Source organism: Mustela putorius, unplaced genomic scaffold (genome assembly GCF_011764305.1).
Source record: "Mustela putorius furo isolate JIRA1106 unplaced genomic scaffold, ASM1176430v1.1 tig00003845_pilon_pilon_pilon, whole genome shotgun sequence".
Taxonomy (NCBI): domain Eukaryota; kingdom Metazoa; phylum Chordata; class Mammalia; order Carnivora; family Mustelidae; genus Mustela; species Mustela putorius.
The window spans coordinates 93,064,425-93,076,450 of NW_025421998.1; positions in this window are offsets into that span (position 1 = coordinate 93,064,425).

Sequence of the window (12,026 nt, forward strand, 5' to 3'; positions counted from 1 at the left end):
TTCCCTTTGCCTCAGGGTCCTCACTTCACAGTGGGCCTAAATCTCTGTCCTGTTTCTCTGTACCTATTCCTCTGCATTTCTCTGTAAATCCCTGTACCTATTTCATGGCAGTGCTCCAATGATAAAAATGAAAGCTACTTCAAAACACTTCACCCTGAAGCACCCCCAAATTATCCCATCACAGCGAATTTGAGATAACTATGCCTTGTGCTTTAAAATATTGTGTAACGTATCTGGAGTATGTGGGTCATTTAGCCGCGCTTGGAATTAGCTTTGGTCCGGAGACCGGGTCACATTTGTGACAGGTGTTGACCCTGTACAGAAGTGAAGTATTACACCCAACCTCCTCCTGTTTCCCGTCCTCACTTGTGGTGGAATCGACGCAGCCCCCCATGCTTCATCTTGTATAGCTCTTTTTGGAAATAAACACACTTGGATGTTTTGCTGGTAAAGCTGCCTTCTCCTCAGAGCATGGATGCCACACAGCCACCAGGAAGGGAAAACAGAAAAACCTCTAAAGCAGTCAATCATCACTCTTGTTCAGATGGCGTGCTGTCACTTAAGACAAGTCACCCAACCTAGCTATGCCTGGATTTCTCTAAAGCATCCTGAAATGATTCGGGTGACAGACACACACAGGGCTAGAAGGCAAGGAGCTCCCGCTATGAAGGAGGAACATGGACATGTCATAGTTTGAACCTGAGCGTTTCCTGATTCAAGAAAATCAGTGCTGGGAAAGTGGCGAGAGAGGAAAACAACCCCTGCTACAAGCAGAAAGTGGGATACACAGCAAGAGCTACACAGTGATGAGAGAATGGGAAGCTTAGCTAAAGGAGACCTGGGGCCTGTCTCGGGTTGACCAGATCAAGAAGGACCCATTTTTAAGCCAACTATGACATCAGAATGATTTTTGAACCAGGGATTCTGCTGCAGATCAAAGGGGACAAATGCGGTGAACTCCAGGTCTGGACCCACAGTAGGGGGGTTTAGTGCTGAGAACACCAGGATTGGTGTTGAGATAATTTGGGTTTAGTAATATCCTCTGAGTTAGGGCTACTGACAGGGGAGGACCAGCAAAGAGATGCGACATACCTGGTTGAAAAGCTATCCTGAAAAGGAAAAATCCAACAGCTGTGATTTCATACATAAATCCAATTCTTGCTGAGCGAGGGGAGAAAGAAAAGAATTAAGAGAGAAGAACGGTCGGGGCGCCTGGGTGGCTCAGTGGGTTGAGCTGCTGCCTTCGGCTCAGGTCATGATCTCAGGGTCCTGGGATCGAGTCCCGCATCGGGCTCCCTGCTCAGCAGGAAGCCTGCTTCCCTTCCTCTCTCTCTCTGCCTGTCTCTCTGCCTACATGTGATCTCTGTCTGTCAAATAAATAAATAAAATCTTTAAAAAAGAGAGAAGAACGGGACAGAAGAGAATGCAGATCAGATTTAGGAGATGCAAAACATAACACTGAGGGATATCGCAGAGATCAATGTAAAAGCGTGTCCAGAGAATGGGGCTAAGCAGGCCCTTAATTGGGGCGCCTGGGTGGCTGGATCGGTTGGGTGATGGCCTTTGGGTGAGGTCGTGGTCCAGGGGTCCTGGGATGGAGCCCCGCATCAGGCTCCCTGCTCTGTGGAGAGTCTGCTTCTCCCTCTCTCCCTCAAATAAATAAATAAAATCTTAACAACAACAACAACAACAAAATTAGGCCCCAAATTTATATAGGTCTCGAAAATGACCACTACCTTCCAAATACCAAGATTCCTCTTCTTCTCCTTATTTCCCTAGGGCTTAGTGCAGACAGGAGCAGGAAGCCCTTCAAACAAAAATAGATGGGAGCTGTACCTCTCCTGGCCGGTAGCGCCGCCTGCCTCATCGGCCTCCCCTCTGTTCCGCAGCCGAGCAAGCCTGGGAAGGGCACAGAATTTAAGGCAGGAAAGGAAGCTGCTGGAGGCCTGACTCACGCTGTCCTCAGCGGCTCAGATCATGGGTGGGCAGGCCTGCGCACGATGAATCACTGAGAGCTGTGAATGCTATTCTGAGCGCTGCCAAGGACTCGGATGCTCTACTGGCACCCTGGCACCCTTCACAGTTTCTCTCCCTCCTTGTCTGGCTGCCAGGAGACAGTGCTGGAGGAACTGAGGACTGAGGTTTTTGAGCCCAAGACAGAAACTACCTAACTCTTTCTATCCCTGCTTCCCTTCTCGGTTCCTGGAAATCACTCATCGGAAACTGGGACTGAGAGCTACCTCCTTCCAAATCCAGGAGAGGCAGTCTTGGGGAGAAGCCTCCAGGGAAGGACAGGGAAAGGCGGGGCATACCTCGAGTAATTTCCCAAATGAATCACTTGGCTATTTACTTTGACTGAAAGTAACTAAGAAGTACATAAGCGTAAGTTCTAGATTCTACAAGGAAAAGCCAGACTAGTACGTACAGCTCTGCAGAACGGCACAGCACTTGGGTCCGTTTCCTAATCTCTCAAACTCCCATATCGTCAATGATGACATGACCAAAGCAAGCCACATAAAGAGTTAAACGTTACATGGACTATATCAAAGCCACCAAATGATGCTAGACTTCATTACCAAGAATTTAATAAGAATGTCTTTGTAATATCCTCATACTCTTCAGTATTAAATTCCAAAAAGATCCACAGGGAAAAGTCTGCTCGCCTTCATCCTCTTACTGCCTGTGTCACAGACCCTTGGGGACAGGCATTTGGAAAAGTAAAACTCATGCTTCAGGAAGAAGAGAATGTAGTACATGCTATAACAAATATCTACTGAATATGAGAAAGGCATTCTGGGGGTTATAGAGATGAAGGTGGCACCGTGGAAGAGATTGAATCCAGTAGGAGAGATAAGATATGTACACAAATCATTTTAAAGAAGCACAGAGTCCTACAGGATATGAGGAAGGAGAATTATCTGGTTTGATGAGAGTCAGGCAGGATCCATGAGCTGTGACTTGGAGAACAAGTACGCTTTCCACAAGGGAAGAGAGAGAGATGATTCTTAAGGTACAAAAGACTCTCTCATTTTTCTGCAAGGATGTGGGGAGATAAAACTGGAGAAGCACACGGGGTCTGGACATGCAGTGCCTTAAGCAAAAACCCAGTGGGTGTGGAGAACTCAATGAAGACATTCAACTGAACGTCATGATCGAGACAGTTCCTAGAAGCTCAGCCTGGCAGCTGCCTGCGGAGTGGACCAAAAGGGGCAGAAGCCAGGGGTAGAGAATGACTATTTTAGTTCAGATGAGACTAATAATGGAAGCCTGAAGGCAGTACTATGGGGGTAGAAAAGGAAACGGGTGTGTACAGTGTTATGGAGGGGATTAAACTGAGCCCGAATTTCAGTGAATGTGAGGAGATGAGAGAAGAGAAAGACATCAAAATGACTCTGGAAAACTAGAAACCATAAGAGATAAATGTGTTTTTCAACCAGGAAAAAAAAAAAAAGATTTGAAGTTAGAATGACAGAAAATGACAGCAGCATTCATAGGCTTATGGACATGAGGAGGAAGAAGAGATCTGGGGGATGGTTCTCTTTGTGAAAATTAAGAGGCCATTCAGATGCCCAGAACATAGTCGAAAATACTTAGGAAAGAGTTGAAGGTGGCGAGAGAGATGTGGGAGGAACCCACACATGGGTACCAGTGGGGCCTATGGGACACAGCAAAGAAAAGCACTGTGAAGGCAGGAACTAACCTAACTAAGGCCTACATTTAAAGAACAGAAGAAACAGAAACAATGGGGGAAGCAAAAAGAATGAGTATTTCTTGAGTTTCAACCATGTGCCTGTGTTGAGATTCCCATATACTATTATCAGGGAAATACTTTTCCCATTTTATAGATGAGAAAACTCAATTTCAGCTTAGTTCACCAAACAACCCATAATCCCACATCGAAAACCTGAGAATCATTCTCTTCAAGTCCATTTTCTTCATCTCTCACAGTCAAGTGCAACATACCTTGCTACCTCCACCTCTGAATCTTCCTTGACTCTCTTCCCTTCTTCCATCTTTACTTTGGGCCCTTGATTCTTCCCTGCTTAGAAACAACGTCCTATCTCCAGATCTTCCCATTCATGGCCTCACTCACCACCCATCCACCTCCTCCCCTACCACCATCCAGTTCTTACAAAGCTTTCAGAAGCTTGCAAGGCCCCAATTAACTCTCTAGCATCACCTTAAGCCCCTCACTTGCAAGCACCCCACACTCAAGTCTCATAGACCAACCTATGGTTCAAAGAATCCAGCTACCATCCCACCTCTGCACATGTTCCCTCTCTTCCAAGACTATCTCTAATTGTTCAAGAGCAATTAGGCATCATATCCTCAAGTCAGTCTTCCCCAGAGCCTGTTTTCTGTACTCCTCACAGCCCTGGCCATATTCCCATCACAGCACTTATCACACTAAAATGTTTTACCCATATGACAGTCTTTCACCATATTAGAGTGGTTTGGGAGCAGGGATTTTCTTCTATATCCTGGTGTCTAACACTCAACATCTCCTAGTAGAACTGATTAATTCAAATCCAAATCTGATTTTGAGGTCCATATTCCTTCCACCATACCATAAATTCAGAGAGCAGACAGAAACTAGATAGTGTAGGATGACAAAAAGATAAGAGGCCATCTATGAAAGACCCACAGCTAACATCAAACTTCATGGTGAAAGACTGGATGTTTTCCTCCTAAGATTAGGAGCAGGACAAGGATGGCCACTATTGCCACTTCTATTCAACATTATACTGGAAGCTCTAACCTGGGAAATTAGGTAAGAAAAAGAAATAACAGTCATCTAAATTGGAAAGGAAAAAGTAAAACTATTTCTATTCCCAGATGATGTGATCTTGCATACAAAAAAAAAAAAAAATCCTAAGAGGGATGCCTGGTGGCTCAGTGGGTTAAGTGTCTACCTCCAGACCAGGTCATGATCCCAGGGTCCTTCTGCCTGCCACTCCCCTGTTCGTTCTCTCTCTCTCTTTAGAACATAAAACAAGTTCAACTAGGGGATAGGACACAGGATCGATATACAAAAATCAGCTGTATCTCTACATACTAGCAGTGAACAATATGAAATGAAATTAAGCAAACAGGGCACCTGGGTGGCTCAGTCAGTTAAGCCTCTGCCTTTGACTCTGCTCATGATCCCAAGGTCCTGGGTTCCAGTCCCACATCGGGATCCAGTCCAGCATCAGGCTCCCTGCTCAGGCGGGGGTTGGCTTCTCCCTCTGCCCCGCCCCACTGCTTGTGCTCTCTCTCAAATAAATAAATAAAATCTAAAAAATAGAAAAAAAGAAATTAAGCAAAGGATCCCATTTACAAAATCATCAAAAAGAAAAATTACTTAGGAATAAATGTAACAAAAGAAGTACAAGACTTGTACACTGAAAACTACAAAACATCATTGAATGAAATTAAAAAAGATCTAAATAAATGGAAAGATATCCCATATTCAAGGACTGGAAGATTTAATACTGTTAAGATGGCAATACTCCCCCAAATTGATCTATAAGGTCAACACAATCCCTTTCCAAATTCCAGCTGCTCTTTTTTTTTTTTTTTGCATAAATTGACAAACTATAAATTTCACATGGAAATATAAGGGACCCAGAATTACCAAACCAATTCTGACAAAGAAGAACAAAGTAGGAAGACCCACTCTTCCTGCTCTCAAAACTTACTACAAAGCTTCAGTAATCAAGACTGGTGGTACCGACATATGGACAAAGAGATCATTTAGATGTGTAGGTCAATGGCACAGAATTGAGAATCCAGAAATAAACCCTTACATTAATGATCAATGGATCTTTGACAAGTGTGCCAGAACAAGTCAATGAGGAAAGAATAGTCTTTTCAACAAATGGTGCTAGAACAACTGGATATCTACATGCAAAAGAATGAACTTGGCCTCCTGTCTTATGCCATATACAAAAATTAACTCAAAATAGATCATACACCTAAAAGTAAGAGCGAAAACAATAAAACTCTTAAGAGAAAACTTAGGACTAAATCTCCATGACCTTGAATTAGGCAAAGATATCTTATATATGACACCAAAATCAAAAGCAGGGAAAGAAAAAATATGTAAGCTGATTTTATCAAAAAATTTTTAAAAATTGCATTTCAAAAGACACCAGCAAGAAAACGAAGACAATCCACACATTAAGAGAAAATACTTTCAAATCATATATGTAATAAGGGACTTATATCCAGAATACATAAAGAACTCCTACAACTCAACAATAAGAAGACAAAATAACCTAATTTTAAAATGGGCAAAAGAAACATTTTTCCAGGAAGACATACAAACAGCCAATAAACACATGAAAAGTTGCTCAACATCATTAGTTAATAGAGAACTGCAAATTAAAACCACAGTAAGGCCACACTTCAAATCTATGAAGATGACCAAATTTAAAAAGTCACACAATAATAAGTATAGATGAAGATGTGCAGAAATTGGAACTTTCACCAGTTGTTGGTGGGACTATAAAATGATGTAGCCCCCTTAGAAGACAGTTTGGCTGTTCTGTATGCTATGTATAGTTACCATATGACTCAGCAATTCCACACCTAGGAATACACCCAAAAGACCCAAAAACATATCCACACTCAAATCTCACAGCAGCATTTTTCACAATAACCAGAAGAGGGTGTAACCCAAATGTCCATCAGCTGAAGAATGAAGAATGTGGTGTATGCATACAATCCAGTTTAAAAAAATGGAATGAAAAACTGACACATGGAACATAAATGAGCCTTTGCCTCAATTTTACCTGCTGAATTATACCTCATGGAGGCTATTGAGTGATGACACAGAGAGGTCAATGCCACTGGAAGCAGATCTTTATTACTCACAATTCCCAAGAGGAGGGCACACCGTGCCACACAGGGCCACAGGGGAAGCTCCGGTTTAGGTCTGGAGGCAGGAGGAGTAGGAGAAAGCCGGAACCAGAGCCTTTATTAGGTTTTCTGCAGGAAAGGCAAGGCAGGACAGGGTAAACAATTTAGGACTGTCTTGTCTGAACAATTCTGACAGCTTTAGGAAATAGGGGCTGTCCCTAGTCGGCTGGTACCTGGCCCTGGGGTGATTTCATGCAAAAAATACTGGTGTGGTGTGTGAGCAGTAGATAAAGTCAAGTCGGTGGTTGGTTCAGGGTGTAGGCTTCCTCATTGGTTCATTTGCATAGGAAAAGTGTGCTCCAGGGGAGTCCTTTGCTATCTCTAAGAATTGGCTAACCCTGGGAGGGGCGGGCAGTCTTTGCCCAGTCGGAGAGGCCACAAATATCAGAGCATCAAGAATACGGAACATAAGAAAGTACAGTTGATACAGTTGGCCCTCTGATGAATGAATGACAAGCAAACACAGAATCTAAAAAAACCCAGTTTGAACGGCCTTGAAAACATTATGCTAAGAAGCCAATCACAAAAGATTGCACATTATATGATCCCATTTATATGAAATGTCCAGAATAGACAAATAGAGAATGTAAATTAGAGGGCACCTGGGTGGCTCGGTCGGTTGAGGGTAGACTCCTGGTTCCATCTCAGGGTTGTGAGATACAGCCCCACGTAGGCTGTGAGCTCAGCACGGAGTCTGCTGGAGATTATCTCCCTCTCCCTTTGTTCCTCCCCCTACTTACCCTTGTGCTCTTTCTCTAAAATAAATAAATAAAATCTTCAAAAAAAAAAAAAAACACACAAAATGTGAATCAGTAGTTGCCAGGAGCTGGGGAAAAAGGAGAAGGAGAGTGACTGCCAATGAATCTGAGGTTTCTTCTGGGGTGATGAAAATGTTCTAAAATTCACAGTAGCGATGGACGTACAACTCTGTGAATGTGCCTAAAACCACTGTCCACTTTAAGTGGGTGACTTGTATGGTTTGTGTAAATTATATCTGAGTAAAGTTGTTATTTTTTAAAAAAGAAGAAGAAGAAGAAGATAAGGGAAGAGAGGTGTTCGACACGGTAATAAACAAGAGGCCAGGAGAAGAGAAGTGTTCCCATGCTTGCCCTCAGAGCTCCGGCCCCCCAGATTTTCTCTCTGGAGGTGAGGAGTCATACAAGATCTCAAAATTAATCCAGTGAAGAAGGTAGACACTTTTGATACCTGACCAGGAGAGTAAAACCACAAAAACACTGTTTAAGACTATTCAAAGGTTGAGGGACCCCTGGGTGGCTTAGTTGGTTGGACAACTGCCTTCGGCTCAGGTCATGATCCTCCCAGGATGGAGTCCCGCATCCAGCTCCCGGCTCCACGGGGATTCTGCTTCTCTCTTTGACTTTCTCCTCGTTCATGCTCTCTCTCACTGTCTCTCTCTCAAATAAATAAATAAAATCTTTAAAAAAAAAAAAAAAAGACTATTCAAAGGTTGAGTGTGGGGCAGACTGGAGAAGGATAAGACAAAAATAAATCAGGGAACACCAAAAATAAGGCTGCTGTGAAAAATTCAGGTGAAGGAAGGTGGCTTAAAAATCAACATGAACAATGAATGAAAAAAGCAAGGAAGGGTCAGCAAAACTGGATACTCACTGCATGGAGAGAGGAAACGCTGTGCCAAAAATGATCCTTAAAGCTGTGAACCTGGGGACCTGCAGGATGGTATAGCCACTGACAGTTAAAGAGAAACCAGAAAGTGTGAGGATTATGGCACAGTTGAGGACTCATGGTCTAGGAAAAGAGACTGCTACTTAATGACAAAGAATCAAGATCATTCAAAAATCTCTAAGCAGCTTTTTTTTTAAGTTTTTTTTTTTTTTTTTTTTTTTTTTTTTTGACAAAGAGAGAGGTCACAAGTAGGCAGAGAGAGAGGGGGAAGCAGGCTCCCTGCTGAGCAGAGAGCCGATGTGGGGCTCGATCCCAGGACCCACATATCATGACCTGAGCCGAAGGCAGAGGCTTAAACAACTGAGCCACCCAGGCACCCTGCAAGCAGCTTATTATACAAAGACCAATAGGATGATTATATGAGTAGTGGATTTGCAGAAACTGGGTGGAGAAAACGAGCTATCTTAAATCAGGCTGCCAACAGGACATCCTAGTGAGCTCAGGCAGTTTAAGATTAAAAAATGAGTAACAAATTGGGGCTGGAGATAAATACTCTGTAGTCATCTGAAGGTTTTAGAAAAATATGAAAAAGGAAGCTTTCTAAAGGAAAGAACTAGAAGAGAGAAAATTAAACATTCACTAAGTTTTACCTTCCACTCAGCAGGAGATTTTTCTAAATGATTAAAGGTGATCCTGTCTTTCCCAAGTTCTGCAGATTGATAAAGACAAGGCTGGAAACAGGGTGTGTGAACAAGAGCCTCTGGAGCACAGAAGACGAAACAATTGTGTCCAGAGAATGTTCTCGAGACTGAAGATTAGGAGAGGGGAAATCAAATCAGAGAGAGAAGGGGGTGCTCAAAGAAGACAGTTGAGGACTTCGCAAGTAAAGGGCTGCACTGGTAGATTTGCTCAGAAATCAATAGCTGGGGAATAGTTTCTACACAAATTTTTTAAAAAAGATTTTCATTTATTTATTTGACAGACAGAGATCACACGTAGGCAGAGAGGCAGACAGAGGGCAGGGGAAGCTGGCTCCCTGCCGAGCAGACAGCCCTATGCCACCGATCCCAGGACCCTGGGACCGGACCCGAGCTGAAGGCAGAGGCTTAACCCACTGAGCCACCCAGGCGCCGGGTTTCTATACAAATTTAAGATTGGAAGCCCAAAAAGCTGAAAGAGAGAGGGAAGCTATCCTCAAACATTCCAAGAGAAAAAATTCATCTGTGTTGCTTTGGAAGAAGAAAAGGAAAGGGGAACAAATTTTCTAATAATTCAAGCTACAGAACAATGGAATGGCGCCACTAGGGAGAGTGCATTCGGTCACCCCAAGAGGATGTTCCCAAGTTGGGTACCAGACAGCTGTCAGTGGACGATGCAAAGGAGTTCACTCCTGGGAGAGGGGTAGACTGACCTTCAGCTCTCGCCTCAATAATTCAGAGCTGGTGTCCAGGTTAGAGAAGGAACAGTTGGGTCGGGAGGAGAAGAGAGAAGGAGAGCGAGCGAGTGAGGTTTGCAAGGGTAGCCCATCCGTTGGGATCTGAACTTGGACTCCCTCCTCATGGCAGAAGGGACGGCAGCAGCAAGGTGTGGAGGGGATGGTTGAGGATCCCAACCGAGAGGCTCCCAAGATTAATGACTGGAAACGAATGGTGAAGGGAAGCTACTCGAAAGCTACGGGATTTACAGGGAAGCTAAGGCATCACCTTCTCTGGGAGACGGAACTGTCCAAGGAGAGAAACTCCAGAGAATCTCCATCTCTCTGTAGAACAGGCTGGGCGGCCATCAGCGGGGGTAGGAGGCTGAGGGAAGGCCCGGGGGCGCGGAACGGGACTCCACACATACAGTAAGCACGAAATAGAGAGGATTTCAAAACACGTATGCATCAATAATGAAATAAAGAACATGTGGCACCTTCCGGTGTTGGAAAGTGCAGCAGGCAGGGTCTCTGGGACTCTGTCTCCCCCTGCTGAGTCAAGAAATAGATGGCCTGAGCTGGGGAAGGAACTGGACTGTGGAAAGACCAGCTCCTTTGGGGGAGGGTAGAGAAAGGAAAATGTAACTGTGGGTAGGAAAGCTCCTTCCAGATGAGAACCACCACAATCCCGCAGCACGACATACGCTCTGGCCGAAAGCAGCCGTGCTGAGCCCCAGCCCAACAGGAGGGGGGTGCGGGCAGGGGGACTGCTCTGGGTCATTTCTATATGCCACCCCTGAGAGGTTTTTCTCCAGAAGAGTCTTGTCTTAACTAACCCATCCCTTTATCCAGAGGCTGTTTCCATGGCCTAAGTGATTGCAGAGACCAGGGGTGGGGCGTGGGGGAGAGGGAGTCTTTGGTGTTATTTTAATTAGGAACCTTTCCTCTAATGGTGACACAGGCTCTTTTCTCGAAAGTGCTGCTAAAAGGGGGCGCCTGGGTGGCTCACTGGCTTAAAGCTTCTGCCTTCAGCTCAGGTCATGGTCTTGGGGTCCTGGAATCGAGCCCCGCCTCGGGCTCTCTGCTTTGTGGGGAGCCTGCTTCCCTCTCTCTCTCTCTCTGCCTACTTGGGAACTCTGTCTGTCAAATAAATAAATAAAATCTTTTTTTTAAAAAAAAAAGTGCTGCTAAAAGGACCAATGTGGGTGATCATGCAGCACCTACATTCCCCACTAGAGCTCATTCATAGGATCATCTTTCCCATGAACCCAACTAGTAGTGCCAACAATGGTGAAACCTGTTCCACGGCTCTGGGGACATAAGGGCACAGTCTGGGTGGGCGGACTAGATTCTACCCACAGCTGCTTCCCTCCCAGCCATACCCGACTGCCTCCAGTCCTTCATAAGCCTCCTAACATTTTCATCCCACAAAACAAAGGCAACTCATGTATGCTACTCTTTAGGTTGTCATTTTCATGGAAACCAGCTGTGTTAACTGTTAGATTTCTGAAACTTGTCTATGGTGAGGCTAAGAAAACAAACAAAATGCTAAATAAAGAAGCAACTGCACACATGCACACACACATACACACACAGAATCAGAGAGAATCTAGGACCGTGGCATCTTGATGTCCCTCTTTAGGGTGTGATGGTAACTATTAAGCAAAGTGGAGGCCTTTGAAGTCCTCAGATGAAGGGTTTCACCTAAGTACAATCATCCCATTAAAATCCACAACATTCTGGTCAAACAGGGCAACACTTTTACCAACATTCCACCGTGATAAAGGGGATTCAAAACAGTTCCAAATGATTTTGCTACTTTGTGAATTTCTGGAAGGCAAAAAGAAAAAAACAGTTATTCCTTCAATAGGAGGGCAATAGCAGGCCTGAAAAAGCAGGCTCCCGGCATCTCCAGAGCAAGCCCCTCATTCACAGGTCATGAAGCATTCATTAGAAACAAGGGTACGAGGCGGGGACCACGGTCAAGAGCAAAGAGGCAGACCTGGCAAAAGTGAGCATGTGACATCGTCACACCTGCGGCGACTATCCAGGGCCCCGGAAGGAG